Here is a 20,129-nt window from a genome sequence, read left to right as displayed (position 1 = left end):
GCTGCTCACTCCAGCAGACTCTGGTTTTGTTCACCTCAAGGCAGGATGACTGGACAGGTTGCTGGACTGAAATGTCTGACTGAGATATGAATTAGCTTATGTAGCGTGTCCTGACTACTCTTCTTCAAGGAGCGGGTATTGTACGTGACAGTGAGATATCGCTCTGGTGTGAAAATACACTCATGGTCTTCACCCTTTGTAGAAGAGGGAGTTTCCTTAACCAGGCTTGCAAATGACAAGTGCAGTAAGGCAGTACTCTTTCACCTTCCCAAAAGTAAGGAAGAAAGAAAGAGTTGTGATTGTGTATCATTCCCTTCTAAATTAAGCCCATTTTGTGAAATTACCATAATGAGTTGGGTATGCTGGGCTGTGTCTGCTAATTGTTTTCAATTCTACTGCCTTTAAGTAACTGTGCATTGGTCTGTGGCTCAGCTGTGTGTACCTTTATTAGCAGGCTCACTAGATCTGCGGCGCAATTCATACCTACATCAGCCTATTCACAATTTTCTCTGTGTTTCTCAGTGCTGCTAGTTTCATCTTTAGTTAATATTGGTGCAGTAATGATTGCTGCAGTTCAAAGTCCTATGCGCTTTTTCTCTTCTGTCAGTCAATCTGTCACTCATTTTTAGGCAGGACAGTAGCAGAGGTTAGAATCAAATTATTTGTAATGCTCACTGACAGAGCCAGATTGGATCCTATCTCCTTTTGGAAGTGGAAGCATAAAGGTTATACAGTGAAACACTCTAGAAACAGACAGAAAAAATCTTCCTTTGCCTTTGTAGCCCTAGTTGTGTGATTTCTTCTCTCTTTCCGGCAGTTTAATAACCTAAGTAGATACCCACAAAATCTCAGCTCTGTAGCATGGGAACCGCTTCTGCTACACCAGCTGAGACCTCACTGAACCTATTCATTCTCATTTGCGGCTTCGCAGGGAGACTTCACTCTCAGAGAGTCAGAAATCCTTATCTTTGTGAATAACACCACCTCAGATGACTCACATTTGATTTTCCCACTGTTAGTTTGCTGCAGATTCTTAGCCCAACTTCTGCCTATGCTTGTACTTCATTGGCAGTTCACTAGTTTGCCTCCACCAGTACAGAGCTGTGTTTTACAGTCAGGCCAGGCTGAAGGGCTTTAAGTAATCATTTCACAGCACTCTTAAATAATTTCAAATCATGTCAAATGATGAAAAACAATTTCAAATTATGTCAGAATTTTTTACTGTTTGCTTTCTGTAAGTAGTCTACCTAGCAAATTTTCCTGTAGGAATATTTCTAGTCTCAACACATTTTATGCATTTTTGCTTAATTTTCAGCAGGGACAAAAAAATATATTTTTCCTATGAGATACTTAATGTGGTAACTGATGTAAAATAAAATCTTTGTAAAGACAGTTCTGCCTGCAGGTGCTGTTTGAGTTAGCAGATGAATGTTGATACTTAGTAGGGGAAGATGTAGTTTAAACTAGCCTATTAATTTCTGCAGTGCTTATATATTGACTTGTCTTCACCTCAACTTTTTATCTCATGTTACTTCCCACAGTCCAGATAAGAAGGTTGTTTGGGTTTTTTCTTCTCTTTCCTCCTGAAAAGAAGACCTTATGTTCTCCTTCTAGAGTTGTCTGAAGCCATGCAGTAGGTCAACAGCAAAGTTAGAGGTTATTCTTCTTGATTTCTTCCAGAGTATCCACCAGATTTGCTCAAAGCATACAAAATCAGGCAGCTCCTCCTTTAAAGAGATCTTAATGTAATCTGCTGGCATTCAGCTAAGTGTCCTGTTAGCTTACACGCTGTGAAGATGGAGAATGTTGAATTCTTCAATGCAGGTTTTGTTACCTAAATTAACATTAATGAGTAAATATGTGTACTGACTGAACACCCAGGAGCACCTAGCAGGATGCAATGCACTTTCATTATCTGCTGTGACAATAAGTAAGGGGTGTAATTCAGTTGCCTACACATATGTGTCTATTGCCATATGAGGGTCCATAGGATGCCTCACTTGGCCTCCAGTGACCTCTCCATACAGTGTCTAGGGCTACACATTCATGTAACATGAAAAACACTTCAGACTCGATGATCTCAAAAGTCTTTTCCAACCTAAATAATTCTATGATTCTTGTCTTATTTTTTTTAAGTGAATGAGAAAATGCACAATTATCAAATTTAAAACAATTATCAGAAGCAAAACCCCTCATCAAGACAAACCAAAAAACTCCAAAGCCAAACACTGCTAATCATCTCTTGCTAACAGCACCATTATTAAACTTTGACCATATTGGCAGAGGAAAGCAAGGGGTACAAACTCTCATCAAGGAAACAGAACAGGAAAAATACAGCCCTGCAGGTCAAACCTTGACTTTTCAAGAAGGATGTCAAAGGCAAACTGCAGTAGCTAGTCTCTTTGCTCTAGTGCGTGCTCTGCAAGAGAGCACAAAGCTTGACTTCAATTCCATTTCAGAACAAAAAAAAAAAAGTTATTTCTCTGGAAATTAAAAGAAATTTCCTTTTCCATAGGAAATATCACAATGTGTTTCATTTTGACATGTAATCTTGTGTGCTCAAAATTTCAAAGTTACCATGGAACAGAAGTATGGAAGTTTTTTACCATTGCTAGTCATGAAACATAAAGGTGTTCATTGACAGACATAGAACTAACCTGAGTTTCAGGAATGAGAAAGCTGCAGGCAGGACACTGATAAATTTTGATGTCCCACCTTACAGCAGCAGAGACATATAAATTGCTGCATTATCCTCGATATTTCTAATATAAAAAAGCATGAAGAGCAAGAATTTCAAAGCCTAGAGCAACTTTACTTTCTTCAGCACATAAGATATTCTCCCCTTCATAAGATTTTCACCATGGTTTCTGTAATATTGCTAAATTTTCCCCACTGGGACAGTAAAAGACTGGATTAGCATTTGGGCTGCAGTCTAGATTACTACATTAGGGATGTTACAATGCACAGCATTTGCTGCTACACCAAAACCTTTTTTTTCCTCTTTGGTTGGCTTGGTTCTAGAAAGGTAGCTTGGAAAAAAAAAAGAGATTGAATATATTTTCGATTGTAAAATTTAATTTAACTTCACTATAATCCTAGTTAGAGAAGCTCTCAGACTGAGCATCTGATGGGAACAATAAGAAGCTATATGGCAACGCATGTTCCTCAGCCTATAGAGGGAAAGAGAAATCAGAAATGTGTACTCTTTAAAGGTAAAATCCCCAGGGAGAAGTATTAGCATTTACATTATTCTGCTGCCCTTTAGTTGAGATCCAAATTTATCTTACTAAATTACCATCTTTAGACAATCTATTCTTTCTGCAAGTCTGAAAGTGCTGTTTTGTATGCCCAGTACAATGTTGTTTAGCCATTAATGTTCATGACAACGTCAAAAAGTGATAATGGTTATTATTTGACACAATTTTAGTCGTCTTCCTCTCAAAGTTGAAGTCACACTGGAAAAATTGGACTGGCAGTTGGGTGTGGTCTGTTTCACTCAGTATCCAAATGCCAAATAATAAACTTCATATAATGTCAACTTTACACAACTCAACTCAGCACAACTGGCTTTTGCAAAAATTTCTTGAAGGTACATATCAACACATCTTCCTTCCAGATAAACATAGCATTAACAATAATTAACAACCATCAGTGATGTAACATAGTACTCTAAGTGTGGATCAACATTTCAGTATTCCAATGACTTTTGATTTGCCTCTGAGGTGCTGCCGTGACAGTGTAGACCTAGAGCTCTTCCTTTGGGACAGGAGTTCCTGTGCTGCCAAGTGGCCACCCATCCACTACATCCATTCATCTTTTGCTGCAGCGTTGCCCAAATGTGCCTACAAATAATTTGTCTGAGTGGTGCCTGCACTTGAAAACTCAGATAAAATGAGGTTATCCAGTGAGGTCTTCCCAGTTGTAAAATGAAGTCATTAATTTAGTCACCACATTAGATGATGTTCTGCACTCTCTGAAATCAGGTTTCATACTCTGTCTGCCTCAAAAGTTAGTATTTAATTTAGTACTCTGGATGCTCTACCAAGTTGACAATGCCAATGCATCATTCATGCTCCGTGAACTTCGCTTGAGACTGCCTTATTTCCTCAGCTTGGCAGAGTCTAGTTCCTTCATTAAGTGCCTTTCAGCAGTCAAAACTAGATCTCAGCATGGACCTAACTTTCCACCCTGGCCTGAGGGCAAGATGCCGATCACTCTTCTTTGTGTTTAAGCATTTTGCCTCTAAAATCTTATCACAAAGAGATTTTTCTTATGTTATTAAAAGCAACAAGGTGGTCTGGAGGTTGGCTTCCCCCAGCTGCAGGGAAATTACCAGGTCCAATGTCATAGATACAACTGATGGCTGCAAGAATTGAAGCCCCTGCTACCCACCATGTTGGAGGAAACCTTACAACTCTATGTTTGGCATCCCTGAGGGCAGACATTAACAGTTGCTGCTTTCACTCTGCTCCTCCTCTTGAATTTCCTGGCTCATTTAGCCCACTGTTTCCTCCCCCCATTCGAGCTGGCATCAGTGATCCATCAGGAGAGCCCCTAGCCCAGCTCTGCTTCCCTGGCCCTGGTGGGAACCAGCCCTGCGAGCTGATGCGGCCTCTCAGTTGGAGTTGAGGGGCTGCCTCTTGCAGTCATCTCGGATGGCCAAGGGTTCACTGGAAAGGCTGGCTGGTAACCAGGGAAAAGGTGCTATGGAAATGTATGTTTCTTCACAGCAGCGAGTGCTGCCTACTGCAAAGGCCTTCCTGTAGTATCATCTGTGTCCTACACAGTCTTTCTTTCCTTGGGCTTGGGTAGGTACAGAAGGAAATCAGAAAGGGGACTGCAGTGCAGCAGCATGGGGAAATGACAAGGACTAGCAGTGTGTGCAGAGCTGGAGTCCAGAGGTTATGGGAACACAGGGGCTTTCAGTGTGCCTGACAGGTTCCCCATGCAAGTAAATGAAATCTCTCTCTTTCTCCCCACCCTGAAAATAATAACCTTGCTCAGGAGGAAGGTCGCTGCTTGTGCTTGAGAGACAGGAGACACGATATTACAATCACATTCATTCTTTTATCTCTCCATGACTTGAATACATTTAAATCCCAAGTGATTAGAATGAAGAGCAGGAAGGAAAGATTGTTTAAGGAAACTTAAAAAAACCCCCACAACCTCCCTTAAGTTCAGATACTTTGAAGGAAAGTTAAAAATGGCATCTTATCTTCTCCACAGCCACCATTCTCCTCTAAAGCTTGCTGGGAAAAATCATGTGATACCAGGAAGGTAACTACTTGTGGTGGGTTGACCCTGGCTGGATGCCAGGTGCCCATCAAAGCCACTCTATCACTCCCTCTCTTCAGCTGGACAGGGGAGAGGCAACATAACAAAAAGCTCGTGGGTCGAGATAAGGACAGGGAGATCACTCACCAATTACTGTCACGGGCAAAACAGACTCGACTTGGGGAAAAATTAATTTATTACCAATCAAATCAGAGTAGGATAATTAGAAATAAAACCAAATCTCAAACCACTTTCCCCCCACCTCTCCCTTCTCCCCAGGCTTAACTTTACTCCCAATTTTCTCTACCTCCTCCCCCCCAGCGGCACAGAGGGACACGGAATGGGGGTTGGGATCAGTTCATCACACGTTGTCTCTGCTGCTCCTTCTTCCTCAGGGGCAGGACTGCTCACACTCTTCCCCTGCTCCAGTGTGGGGTCCCTCCCATGGGAGACAGTCCTCCATGAACTTCTCCAATGTGAGTCCTTCCCATGGGCTGCAGCTCTTCACAAAGTGCTCCAGCGTGGGTCCCTTCCACGGGGTGCAGTCCTTCAGGCACAGACTGCTCCAGCGTGGGTCCCCCGTGGGGTCACAAGTCCTGCCAGAAAACCTGCTCCAGCGTGGGCTCCTCTCTCCACCGGTCCACAGGTCCTGCCAGGAGCCTGCTCCAGCGTGGGCTTCCCACAGGGTCACAGCCTCCTTCAGGCACCCGCCTGCTCCAGCGTGGGGTCCTCCATGGGCTGCGGGTGGATATCTGCTCCACCGCGGACCTCCATGGGCTGCAGGGGGACAGCCTGCCTCACCATGGTCTTCCCCACGGGCTGCAGGGGAATCTCTGCTCCGGCGCCTGGAGCACCTCCTCCCCTTCCTTCACTGACCTGGGGGTCTGCAGGGCTGTTTCTCTCACATGTTCTCACTCCTCTCTTTGGCTGCAGTGGTGCAGGTTTTTTCCCCTTCTTAAATCTGTTATCCCAGAGGCACTACCACCATTGCTGATGGGCTTGCAGCGGGTCTGACTTGGAGCTGGCTGGAACTGGCTCTATCAGGCATAGGGGAAGCTTCCAGCAGCTTCTTACAGAAGCCACCCCTGTAGCCCCCCCGCTACCAAAACCTTGCCACCCAAATCCAATACACACTGATCCACATGACCTTGCCACAGGTGCAAAGGACAAGGTCATAAACTGTTTCACTGATGCCTGTATTAAAAATTTTATCCCACTATTTATTTCCATTTCATACTCAGAGAAAATATTGGGTGGCCATAGCTTCATATGCTATTTTCTCTGGTTTCCATAACATGTCACTGCTTTTTGATATCCCTCTCTGTCCTGGGTCTAGAAAGAGGGTGCGATAGAAACAGTAGGTGAGGGATGAAAGTATTCCTGAAATGATATGTGCAAGAGTCAAAAGCATCTTCTGAATGTCCTTTTTTTTTTTAAACTGATAGCCAAAAGAAGTTTTAAATGGACCTTCTCTCATCCTCACCTCCCTCCCTCTTGCCAATGAAGACTGGAAAAATAAAGAAGTAGTCTGAGGTCTAAGACCTCAGAAGACCTGTTTTGAATACCCACCTCTGAATAAGAGTCTCTTGGGATATGTCCACGCTGTTTCACCAGAGGATCCTTGTCCTCTCTTTTTCATATTACATACAAGCTTGTTCACTCTCTGGTTGACAGTTAGACTGTCAATTTGTTTCCTTCAGAAGAAAGGTAGGGTGCAACTGGCAGGATCATTTGTTCAGATCCTTTCCTGTTAGAAAGATTGGACATGGTCCAGAACAAGTTTGGTTTCCTCCTCCAGCACCCTCCCTGTATATATGTGTGGCCTCACATATGCCCTGCCATACATCAGGATACACAAGACACCTTTAGCATGCTGTCAGGAGAACTCATCGTTGGCTGCATCACAACCCTTTCATCATTTTGGACACAGGACTGAAAGCTTACATGCATATAAGGCCAATAGGGACACCAGAGGGACAATGGAGAGCAAGGCTTAGGCAGCATGGCCATAGTCAGTGGGCTCTAGAGGCTGTGAGCTGCTAGTCTTCAACAGCTTGGGCATAAGCCAGTCCAGTATTGCTTTAGGGGCTGTCGTTGTCCTTGCCAATGGAGTGGGGGAGACAGGGCCCAGTTTGGTGAGGCTCCTTTGTCTGTGAAGTTGGCTCAGCTCACCCGAAGAAAAAAGTCATGGTTGGTCTGTGAGTGAATGCATAAGCTGAAGCCTTGCAACAGAAGAAACACTGGAACAGAGACAGACATGGAATTACTCGGTCAGTTATAGTCACCCAAAGAATTAAGGCAAAAACGCCAACAGGAAAATCTATAAAACCCCAAGAAAATACAAGCAGTGAGTCAGAAGATGACAATTTAGCAAGACCAAGGATTAGATGGTTCTGTGGAGCAATCAATAAAGGCCAACACTTCTCTGTCCCCTTGACTTCTGCCTGGCTCGCAGACTTGTGAGGGTGAGGGAAGGATGTTGCATCTCTCTTAGGCTGCTCAACAATTATTATTCACCTCAAAAAAATATTCAGGAGGTTGTCTGGTGGTGGCTCATGCCTATATAAGTGCCAGAGACTATTAAAACCTGGACTGCTGACATCATCTTACTGTGTGGCATTATGCACAATCAGTTGGTGGCTTTGCTACTGTCTTCCATATTTGACCCTCAGTAGTGGAGGGCTTGAACAGCAGGGCTCTTTAATATTCCTTCCCTTGATTTTGCTCAGGTCTTTTTCTATCTCATTCACACACTGATTGCCTTTGCCTATAGATAGACTAGACTGTGAATCACAATTTCCATTCCAGAGGAATTGCTGATATTTTATCATTTTTTTGAAATAATATTTTGAAAAGTTGACATATTTTGTTTTAACATTTTTGACTGAAATGAATAGTGTTGATGTTCCCAAATGAGAATGTTTGGTATGCTGAACTCAGCTGAAACTTTATTTGAAGTCAATTCAAAATGAACATACCTCTGCCAGTCATGCTGCAGGTCCCTGGCTTGCCACTTGCTTTGAGATGAAGCTGCAGTGACCTAGGGGAAATACAGGGTGGGATAAAGGAGCTTGGCCTGTAATGGAGCATGAGAAATAAGTCATGTGAATTCTGTCATAATAGGATTTGAATTGTTCAAGTAAAGCATATTTCTGAATAGATGATTATGCCCTTTAGCCGTTCTGTCTGGGAGGCAGGATGCATTGGCATGACAGAGGCAAAGGAATGGGACATTCCCACCCAGCGAGGAGCAGTGCTGAGTCTCTAACAGTGAAACCTGTTGCAGCAGGTCGGTGTGTGTTTTGTTCCAAAAGACATCCATAGCAAACTTTAAGGAAGAAAAGACAAGTTCATGATGTGTAAGAAAAAAAAAAAAAAGAAAAACAATGCTACAAATAGCACTGATGGTGAGCCTGCTTTCCAGCATCTGTTGTCAGTTCTGAGGGAAAAAAAGAAAAAAAGACTTCCAGACAGTAGGAGAGTAGCTGATTAGCTGGCTGCTTTTCCCAGGTCCTTCTCCTCCAGCTACTGAACATACTGATTCAGTGTACTTATGCACTGAGTAGGGTGCTGAAACATTAACTCCCTCTTTCTCTCTCCTTCCATCTGATTTGGTTACTATAATCCTATGTAGCAATTGCACAGATTTATTAATATGTTTATGATGCTGCAAGCATATGATAGAAAATACTTCAGCTAAGTTAGTAGGGTAGGCTAGAAGCTTATTTTATGATTATTAAATCGATATCAGTGAGGTCTGTCTTTATTTTCTCTGTACAACAGAATGAAACTGTAGTGCCATTTGCCACATATTAAAAACAGAGATATATGCCCAGCATATGAGGAGTGTGTACAGTAGAAGCATACCTTGCATTATGTTTAATTACATAATATAGAGACCGAGCTATGCAGGAAAAAATGGTTGAGGCATGCCAGTTGGCCATCTCCATTACATTAAAAAACTAAAAGCAACCAAACTAACCCTCCACCTAAACACCTTACGACTTCTTTTTAAGACTTAAGATAGACTTTAAGACCTAAGATAGTTCCTTCTTAATTGATGTAATTAACTCTTTTTGTCAGGGAAAATTAAGTCTTTCTTGAGACTAAAGGAGGGGAAAAATGCAATAAACTGTTTATGTAAGTAGAGGGGTTGGGGGATGTAACAGCTCTCTTGAATACTGACACTATTGCAGGGTTCTGTATTTGCTGTAACAGGGCTACTCAATGTACATGACTTTGGTTGATAACTGGTCCTGGTTTTGGCTGGGATAGAGTTAATTTTCTTTCTAGTAGCTGGTATAGTGCTGTGTTTTGGATTCAGTATGAGAAGAATGTTGATAACACACTGATGTTTTCAGTTGTTGCTGAGTAGTGTTTATACCAAGTCAAGGATTTTTCAGCTTCTCATGCCATGCCAGGAAGAAGGCTGGAGGGGCAAAAGAAGTTGGGAGGGGACACAGCCAGGACAGCTGATCCAAACCGGCCAAAGGGGTATTCCATACCAGGTGATGTCATGCCCAGTGTATAAACTGGAAGGAGTTGGCCGGGGGGGATTGCTGCTCAGGAACTAGCTGGGCATCAGTCAGCGAGTAGTGAGCAATTGCATTGTGCATCACTTGTTTTGTATATTCCAATTCTTTTATTATTATTATTGTCATTGTCATTTTATTATTGTTATTATTATCATTATTAGTTTCTTCCTTTCTGTTCTATTAAACTGTTCTTATCTCAGCCTATGAGTCTTACCTTTTTTTTTTTCCGATTCTCTCCCAGATACCACTGTGGGGGGAGGAAGTGAGTGAGCGGCTGCATGGGGCTTAGTTGCTGGCTGGGGTTGAACCACAACACATGCCCAGAACAGTGTCAAAGACTCGCTATCCTATGAAACATTCAGACTATTTTTCTTCCATTACAAAGGGAAAAACAGTTTCTGAAAGTTCCTGTAGGCATTTTCATGTCACTAGCACAATGCTTATTTTTGAAAATTTTAAAACTAAGCCAAGCCAGGGATTTCCCACTGAGAATTTCCTTCCTTGGCCACAACTCCTAGGATATCTAAGGTGTCTAGGATCCAGTCCAAATGTTTATCTATGATGATACATCATACATTTTGTTCATGGGGAGGTTCAGAGTATTAAGCTAGAAGGAAACAACTCTAATGAATGCTTTATAACAGAAACTAAAAGTAATTTCAAATCTATTTTTGTTTAAAGTAGAGAATACTTAAAAAAAAATTCCAATTCTGTCAACCAAACTGTGCATAGATCACTGGTAAAAATACTGGATACCAGTACCTTCCTGTGTAGATTGTGACTAGTTTGTCAGTAAGCCTGGAGTATGTCAAGTACATTGCCACAAATGGGAAATAAGGGATAACTGGTGGCACATTTTGCACCAAAAACCCCCCCAAATCCCAAAACTAAAAAAACCCAGAAACTAACTCCAAATTTTCCAAACATATTTTGATGAGAAACAGCCTTGTCTCTGCTCTTCTCCCTGTGCTCATCATGGAGCTCAAAGTATTCACCTCATTGAACTCCAGAAATGGTTTGTCCTTTACCTACGAGATGAAGCGGTCATCAAGCTAAAGGGCACGGTTCCCAAAACGTGTTCTTCAAGCATCACACAGTGAAGTTCAAGCCTGTGGGAAGCCTGCCTTGTGATGGCATGGACACAGGTCCTCTGGGGGCTGGGAGAGGAAACGATGGGAGGAGAACAGGAAGCTAAGAGAGAAGGCAAGATTCTCTAAGACAACTAGCCAGGGTAAATCAACTAATTATGAGCAAAATAAGCAATGGACTTCCACAGAGTAAGTTGATTTGCCTTATTCCTGTCATATGCAGAAAGCATTACTCTACCATTTTAGCATGCACTGTACAGCTCTCATAAGAAAAGTGTGCCATCTTGTGGGAAAATGGGGAAAATATCAAACCATGCCTTCACATATATTTTGCATACATTATGCAAAATGAAGGGTAGGTCCCTCCAAGAACAAATGTTTGGGGCAATATTCAGGAGGTCACTATCCAAAGGGAAGTCCCCAGCCTGCACACTGAAGGACCAAAACCTTCAATAGACAAGCTTAACTTTCTGATCTAAAGATTTACGTGGGCTTTGTAATTCTAAGATTGAGAAGATAACCAGATTTATTACCGAAAAATGCCAGACTGGGCAGACTTCTCCCAGCCAGCTGTGGACATCCACAGCAGGCAAACTCTTACCCAAAATAATTCAGCATAGCCCAGCTAACTCATACCATTCTAATCTGTGAGATTTTTAAGGAAAGTATATGCTGGTTGATCAGAAGACATGTAAATGAAAATTAAGGGAAAAGGAGAAAATCAGAACTTGCGGAACAAAACTTGTATCACCAAGGCCTCAGCCTCTGTGATTCTTGGCAAAGAGCAAGCCAGAAAGGCTTCATGTCCAAGACAGTCCAGTTATATTAGCAGTACAAGATGAAAACTAGACAATAGCAACAAATGTCTTGGTCAGAGATCAAATGCTGTACAGCTAATCCCTGGATTATTTATATAGTTTGGAAGAGGGATGCTTTTCAAACAGACATTTGGACGTGAGTATTACTGGGCTGCTCTTGCTCGGGAGTCCTGCTGCAAGAGGCACCATGAGACGGAGAAGATGAGAGAAGAGCAACATGCATCTGTGGGGTCAGGGCATAAAGGCAGAGAAGAAAGGTGGGGGAAGTTGTCCGCTACCAAAGAAAAGAGTAGGTAGTAGAAATCTGTGCGAGAAAAGGGCTGTGCTGCATCCTTTCCCTCCTCAGTGGCTGGAGTGAGTGCTTTCTCCTCTCCTGGAGCCTGCCTACGGCCCTGCTGTTGTGGACGGAGCTCAAAGCCACCTCCTAGCCCCTCTGCTCACAGCTGGTTCAATAATTGTGGCACACAGCTTCTAAAGTATGAGGTTAATGAGCTCTGTACAGCCCAAGCTGCTCAAGCTTCACAGTGGGCTTACCCTTTGACAGTAAGAAGTGTCAGATGTGTCTCATTAGCTGTTCTGCTCTCCCATAGCCTTTTAAATAACAAAAAATATGGAAGAAAATTCCACTGACTTGAATACAAAAGAAAAAAAAAAACAACAAAAACACAGGTTAGGACAAGATGCGTTGCCATGAAATCATATTTGGGACACACATGCTTTGAATTTAAAAATGACTGAGAGATGCTAGACAGTGGAAGGAAAAAGGATATTAAAAAAAAAAAAAGACTGTCAGAAGTCTTAATAAGCAACAAAAAAGGAAGTCTGAAAACTTTGCTTTTTTGCTGCTTGGAAAGTTTCCTTTGTTATTAACAGTCCCTTCAGATATAACTGTAGCAGGGAGATAATTTTTAGTCTGGGTTGTTATTTTTACATTAAGAATGTTAGTTACAAAATAAGGAGAAGGTCAAGCGTCAAAACAAAGAGCAAGTTCATGGGATATGTCTAGAGTGTTGGCAGAACCTATTTTGAGTGAGATTAGGTCCACGGAGCAGGACAAGATTCACACCACTGAACTTTAAGCTCAGGTGCCAAAGCATGGAGCTGGCTTGCATTCTGTTCCCTGGAAGTCAATAAAGAGAGAGGGGCTGCAGAGAGAGAAGTTAAGGAGTTCTGTTCAATGTCTGAAGTTTGGCAGGTTGAATCAGGACTTAGATGTGGCCATATTCACATTAGGGATGTTTGCTTCAGGACACCAGACTATATCTAGTCCAAAATAAAACCGCATGTGGTATAATTAGAGTGCCCTCAGCAATGTATTCTTCAACCTATTGATCTGCCCTGATTGTGCCAAGCTGTTGCTCGTGTAAACATTAGCGTGTTTGCTGATGCAGCACTCAACAAAGTCAGCCTGGACAGAGTGCTGAGTAGACACAGTTACCCTGTCCCCAGGCTGACTCATGCAGAGATAGCTCAGAAGGTACTTTTTTGCAGAGCATCTTCTTTGCCTGGGATTGCTAGGAAGAGCAGGGAATGCCAAACATCAATGACAGTCCCCTCAACTTAGCCAAAGCGGCTGTCCAACACCCTGCCTTGTGGCATGCAGGCTTACCCACTGGCTGGCATGCAGAAAAAGCAGGGCCAGTGTTGGCAACAAGGCTACCCACAGCTGCAGCCTTAATATTCAGGGCAGCCGTGAAGGCTGTTGCTTTTGCTGGTGCAGAAGAATGTCAGCCTCTAGCAGCAACAAGTCCTTCGCAGCAGAGTGCAGCAGGGCTTTGGTAAAGCAGATGGAAGGGAAAGCAGAGTTGGGATCTGGCCCTGATAAAGAGAGGAGAAAGAAGTAGCAAGGAGTCGACATCAGCACCATATTGCAGTAGGCTTTTTTACATGTAAAGATGGATTAGGTAAATCTATGCTGACCACATCATGTCATTGGTGAGCTTCACTTGGGAAGGCTCAGGCTTTTAGTTTTATTAATTGGGGCTTCCTTTGATGACAGCCTCAACTCCAGTGAAGGAAAGGGAACTGTATTTGAATAAAGGCCTAATCGGGCCAGTAGCAACTCCATATTCCCACTGCTGAATGGCCTCTTTGTCAATTCAGCACAGATGTTTGATTGTACCCTGGTTTCTTGGTTTCTTTTTTATGCACAGCCTAACTGGTGTCATAAAAAAAATTGCAATAACATTCTTGCATATGTACTCGAAATTCCTCCCAGTTGGTTTTGACCATTCTAAAAATATAACTTAAATGTGAGTTTTGACTAAGGAACATTTTTAATCCCTGTCCTGACTAGAACAGGACATTGTGATCACTGAACTTAGGGAGCCCATGACAAGCTCTAGCAGTGCTGGGGAGCAGACAGAAAGCTCTTTGGAGGAAAAAGGATATTTACAGGATGGGAACCCATGCTTTCTTCCATTAGCATAAGCTGTCATGGGTCAGTAGGTGATGTGCACTGGCTACACCACGTACCTCTTGTTCTTCTTTGTTTCTCCTGGCAATAGACATTCTACTGGCCCCTTTCCTGGTGCAAGCTATTCAACTTGAGACAGCTCCAAACCACCAAATTTGATCCAACTTTAATTTCCCAAAGCTTGGGTAGGATTTTAGTCCCATATCTTGTTAGAAGGTTGCTTCTCATAACAAAATCATTTCTTTCAAATAGCTAGAACATATAAAATGTTGCTGACAAATCCACGTATGACATTATTTCAATGGGTTTTCTTTGTTTTTTTCAGTCTAGCCCAGACTCCCAAGAAGAACTGAGGTATAATTCCACTGATACTTGCCTCCTCTGACTTTCAGCTGGATTTATTGCTTAATTTCCTCCAGAGCCTTGGAAACTCCCAGCCATATGATTTTTAACAGGCTCACTTATAAGGCCGGTCATCTCTCCTCCCTGTCCCATCTCTCTAGGAAATCTCCCCTCTACTCTTTCTAGTGACAAGTTCTGCCTGCTTACCAGTTTGCTTGAAAAAAATAACCACAAGAAAACAACAGCAGATGGACTGTGTTTTCCTCCTTGCACACCTGTGCAGGGAGGTGGAGCAGTGAGGATACGAGGCCCTCCTCATACCCCATGCTCACAGTGCAGGGGAGCCAATTAAGGTCCCAGAGAGTGGGTAAAGGGGTGCTACTAATTGCCTTGGGCCAGTACGAGCTTAGAGCAACCACCAGCAGATAAAGGAAAGCAGTTATTGTATGGTTTAAAACCAGTTCCCGGAGGTTTTAGATCAGAACTCCAAAACCCTGGCTGACAATTTTTCATCATTTTTATTACTTTCCAGAAAGAAAAAGTAGGTGACCTTATTTCAGCTCCTAGAAGTTTTCACAAGCCACAGCACATTGTGTAAGAAAGCTTTTCCTGTTCTACACTGGTGACGGCATCTGTTTTCTGAACCTGGATCTAGTTGGTGCTAGGCTGTGTTATGGATGAATTGCACAGGCAGTTTTCTGTCTCTGTCCTTTAAACCACACCGTTTAAGAAGTAGCCCACAGTATTTCTTTTGGCTGGAGTTTTCCAGACTGTCTTGAGATTTTAGTCTTGCCAGGTATTGCTATCATGATCAGTGAAAATTTTCACTGCACTTATTTCCTTCTGTAAAGAAAGCGAGCTCAGAGCCTGTGCATTTCTAAAGACTGAATATTATGTAGGATTTGTGCTGGAAAATCTATGCTAGATTTATATGTCATATGGACACTTTTATGGTGCCACATATCCTCATTTAAACCTTTGTGTTATTTAGTGCTGTTCTGTGCCATTCCCCAGACCTCCTCAGACACCATAGATTATAGTATTTCCTTTCTGTTCTCCTATCAAGAGATACACTCCCTGCCAAATTTCTTGCTTGCTGATTAGACCTTTTTCCTCTGGATCCATGTTTCTTCCACATGCTGGTTCTTTGAGCCATATCCATCTACAGATGAGTAGAGGAAAGAAAAAAGATTGCACAGCAGTGCTGCAACTGCTCCCCTACAAAGCCCTAAGATCATTAAAGCTAATGGGAGAGCACTCTCCCTCTGTGTCTCATCACCGCAATAGAAGTAGATGCTCTCAAGCTTCCCCTTTACATTTCCATAGCCTTTGTTAGAGGCTGAGGTTTGGCCAGGAGCTGGCATCTCAGGTATGGTTGAGCTCCGAGCCTCTTTGAGAGACCCAGCGAAGAAAGATGCTGGAGGAGCAAATAAGAAGAAGCTACTAGAGGCATTGCTCTGAAGCACACGCTGTGGAACTCAAACAGGGAAACTCTGTGACCAGACACTTAGCAAGGTCACTGGTGGGCAACTGTCCTTTAAAACCAGGCCAGTCCCATTACAGCTCCTCCTTCATTCCTCTTCCCATGCTTCCTGAGTGTTCAGGTCAGCCTGACTTATAAAAATAAATGCATTCAATTGTGCCTTTGATACCACATATTCAGGAAGGAGAGAAGAACTGTCGTAAAAATCCTCTTGCTAACTAATGGCAAGAGTCAGAATAGCCAGTCCAGATCAGGAGCTGGGGTGAGGGATGAATCTGACAGAAAGCTGCAAATAAGCTACATATTTAAACTGGAACTGACTTCAGTGGGAGTCTAGCCCAAGGAAGAGCTTCTGGATTTGGCCCAAGCAATTTAAATAATGCAAGACAGCTTGGTCAGTTTCTCAACTTTTAGCTAGACAATCTCTTTAGATTTAACCCAACTTCATCAAAAAGCCTTTCTCAGCCTATTGCAAAGCCTGGTAATGGGAAATGGGACAGCAAAAAACCACTTTGGGGATGTTCTCTCGTCAAAATGTTCAGTGATTGTGATTCTGATTAGCAAATCTCTAACAGACACTAGAAGCAGTGTCCAACCTTGTTTAGACAAGACCCTGAGCCACCTGCTCTTGTAGCTGGCACTGCTTTGAGCAGGTTGAACTAGGTGATCTCCAAGGATCTCCAACCCTAACTTTTCTGTAATTCTATGAATCTAGTGTTATAAGAGGGCTCTAGCACACCATTAGTCATTCTTTAAATTTTATTCATGAATTTTAAAAGAAGATGACTACACAATTTCAGAGCCTGTTCCAGGCTTCAGTACTTGTGTGACTTCAGGAATTTCTGGAGAATCACCAAGTAAGATGATGCAGTGTACATGATGTACCTGCTCAAACTTCAGTGGGATGAAAGAACAGGCCAAGTGTATAGGATACTAAATACTAGTTTCACATAACCATTTTTAATTTACTAACATGGCCATATATAAAGCATGTGGTTTAAAGAATATGGTCACATTTAAAGGCCTTTCTGAGGCTTGCCTGGCTTCAGCTCTTCTGTGTACTTTTTCAGTTGTAAGAAGCAGATGATAATAATAATTTCCCTGTTGCTTATTCACTTGACTCACTGTCCCTTTCACCAAAAATGACACAAGCAGTGATAAAAATTATTTTGTTCACACAGAGATGACATTATATCTTCTCACCCTAAGACACTGTTAGGCAAGTGTCCCAATCTTATAAATGTTCCTTAATATTTTCACATGTGTAATTCCCTAATTTCAGTTACAATGGATGTTTAGCCAGCAGGATCAAAGACTTGAGACAGTCATGAGTTGTGTGACAAATGAGAAAGGGTGTTGAAACTGTTTACATGACTTCAGGCTGAACTTGCTAAGTTATTTAGATATGTAAACATGCAGAGGAAGACCAAAGAAATTTTTGAAAGCCCCTTTATTGGTTGGGAACAAGAACCCAAGTTTTTAAAAGTCCAAGTCTGCAAAAGGCTATTGATATGTAAAGTGAAATTTAGGTACTTAAGTCCAAAACTTATGGCCTGATCATCTGCTACCTGTTTGAAAAAGCTCCAACAGAGTTTCCTGACAAGTAGGTGTTAAGGTACATACTGCACAGTCGATTTAGTCAGTTCTTTCTGTTGAAGGTGTGATTTTGCTTGGAATAACTGAACTACCCTAGGACCAGAGAAAAACAGCAAACATTAGTCCCCCACTGAGTTAAAGGGGGCAAAGTGAATCCACTGAGGAAAAAACAGATTTCCTGCCTAAAAGAGTGAATGCTGAATCCTTTTGATTACTTTATAAAGGAATAACTACCTCATCCAATTTTCCTTAGGATCAGTGTGAAAGTATAAGCACTCAGCTAGAAGAGACGAGTCTCCAGTTCCTAACCCCAGGATTATTTCTGCTTCTTTTAATAGATTAAAATCATGATGGGCACCCCTTGGCTTTTGGCTGGGTGAGCCAAGGAAAGGCTCTTCTGCCTGCATGAGGGGAAGGGCACGTGCGTGCCATCCATCTGCCTGTATCACAGGACTGCTGGCGTGCCTGGGGCGTGATGAGGCTTCGCACCCAGGCTCAGAATAAGTGCCCAGCTCATACACAATAGGTCTGTGTCTTCCCAGAAGTGTTGCTCTTTGACATGCATGCAATAAATCAGCAGTCCTCACTTTGAGGGTTTATTTTTGACAATGTCAACAAGCATATTTTTATGGCACTTACAGTTAATTATTTATTGGTTTTCTATTTAGTTCCCGAGGGGGTGAAGTTGTTTATTTTCTCATGGCTTAGTGTCACTGAGAAACTGCTATTCTTGAAAACCTTATTAAAAGTTTTTTCATATCTTTCTGTATTTGTTTATAACAATACTTACTGTAGCAGTTAATAAGCCAATGCCTACTTAATGTTAAGGGCTGCTTTTTATTGTTGCTTTTTAAACTACAGCCAGGTTAGCAATCCACATTTGATATCAAGTCTCTATTGTCCTGATCTCAGTAGGCAGAGAAAGTGAGAAACACCTGCCTTGGAGAACTCAGGTCTTTCACATTAGTTACAGACTTACACAGACTTGGTAATGAGCAGTTGTAACAGTGAGGGGAAGCTGGGGGTTTTTTGGTAATTGTTGGTGAGGTGCTGTAAAGAAAGTTGTCAAGGGCTTATTATCAGTAAGCATTCACAAGGCAGGCTGCTGAGAAATCTGTGTGGGTTAGAGATTTTTTGTTTGTTTGTTTGTTTTTAAGAAGAAGCAGATGTAAAGTTCAAATATTAATTTCCAGCCTAATCCGTGCCTGGCAGAGAGGATTCAAGCTCCTGGCCTGTCTTATTGCCCTGCTAGATGAAACCTCCCTGTTGCTCCTGTTCCCGGGAGAAGCAGGGAGAGCCAGCCTATGTGCTCTCCTGGCACGGCGGTGCTGCCGTCCTGCGTGGCCGACAGCACAGTGACTGGCACCGAGTGTGGCAGCTTCGGAATGAGGAACTCTTGGGACAGGGGTCCTTGGAGGTGGCACATTAAATCCTGTTAACGCTGCTTCTTGGGGAGCAGGGCGAGCTAAACTCTCCTGTCCTGCTGCAGTTTAGACCTGCAGTAATCGTATGCTGCAGGTGGGAGGGATGCTTTTGTAATCATGTGGAAACCCAACAGTAGGAAGGGAAAATGTCACAAAGAATAATCCTCTGCTAAGGAGCTTGCAATTTAAATACAAGCACATTGTTTCAGGATTTAAAGAGATCAGTGCAATGCAACACGGACACTGGGCTGGCTAACTCTGGCCTTCCCAGCTCACCCTTCCTAGCCATCACTTCACTGAAGTGACCATGTGTGGAGGGGAGGCACCACAATTTTCTTTTGCTCTCTGACAGGTCTATGCATTGCAGTCCTTGCATTATCAGCTGCAATTATCTCAGCAGATCCAGCACAGGCTGAGCAATGCATTTCTCTTCTCTCCAGCAGGACTGAGTGAGATTTTCAGTAGCAAATGGCTTCCCCAAGCCAAAATGTTCAGAATGAATCCCTTAAAACTGGTCGGTCTGTATGCTTAGCTGACGACCGAGGACTTGCAATTTCCTGCTTTTTGGAGAACTCAGCTCCTTCACGCTACCTCTGGGTCACAACAGACCACTGCAAATCCTGTGCCCTCCTCACCCTCTCAACAAGACTCCTCAGCTTCATGGCCTTTTTGATGACTGATTTCAGTACTGGTAGAGCAGATGTCTCACTGTGGTTTGGTACCTGACAATAGACTATCATCTTGCAATTATCCACACACACTCCTTCTGTCAAGTTGCTGAGAGAACTTTTCCATAGCATCACATTTTTCCAGCTTATACCTTTCTCATCCTCCATTAAGGCAGAACGGCATATTCACATGACAGTCTTTCAGTCTTTTGTAACTTTATCAACCAAAACATGCACAGTATTAAAAATTGTCGCACTCTGGTTACTCCATAGTGACTCCATGTCTATCATGGTAAAAGTAGGTATATATGTTTTTATAAATAGATCACACCAGTCTGTTGACTACAACTATTGTCCTGTTTAGGGGGTGGCTCTGCTTAGGTAAGAGCTTCTGTCACTCATACTATCCAAGGAGCTATTCTTATGTGAAGCATCGAGTACCATTTCATGAGAAACGTGGAAGTATTTTTTTCAGGATGTGAAAA

Source organism: Harpia harpyja, chromosome 6, assembly GCF_026419915.1.
Source record: "Harpia harpyja isolate bHarHar1 chromosome 6, bHarHar1 primary haplotype, whole genome shotgun sequence".
Taxonomy (NCBI): domain Eukaryota; kingdom Metazoa; phylum Chordata; class Aves; order Accipitriformes; family Accipitridae; genus Harpia; species Harpia harpyja.
The sequence above is the reverse complement of the archived record's forward strand: the minus strand, read 5'-3'. Positions refer to the sequence as shown.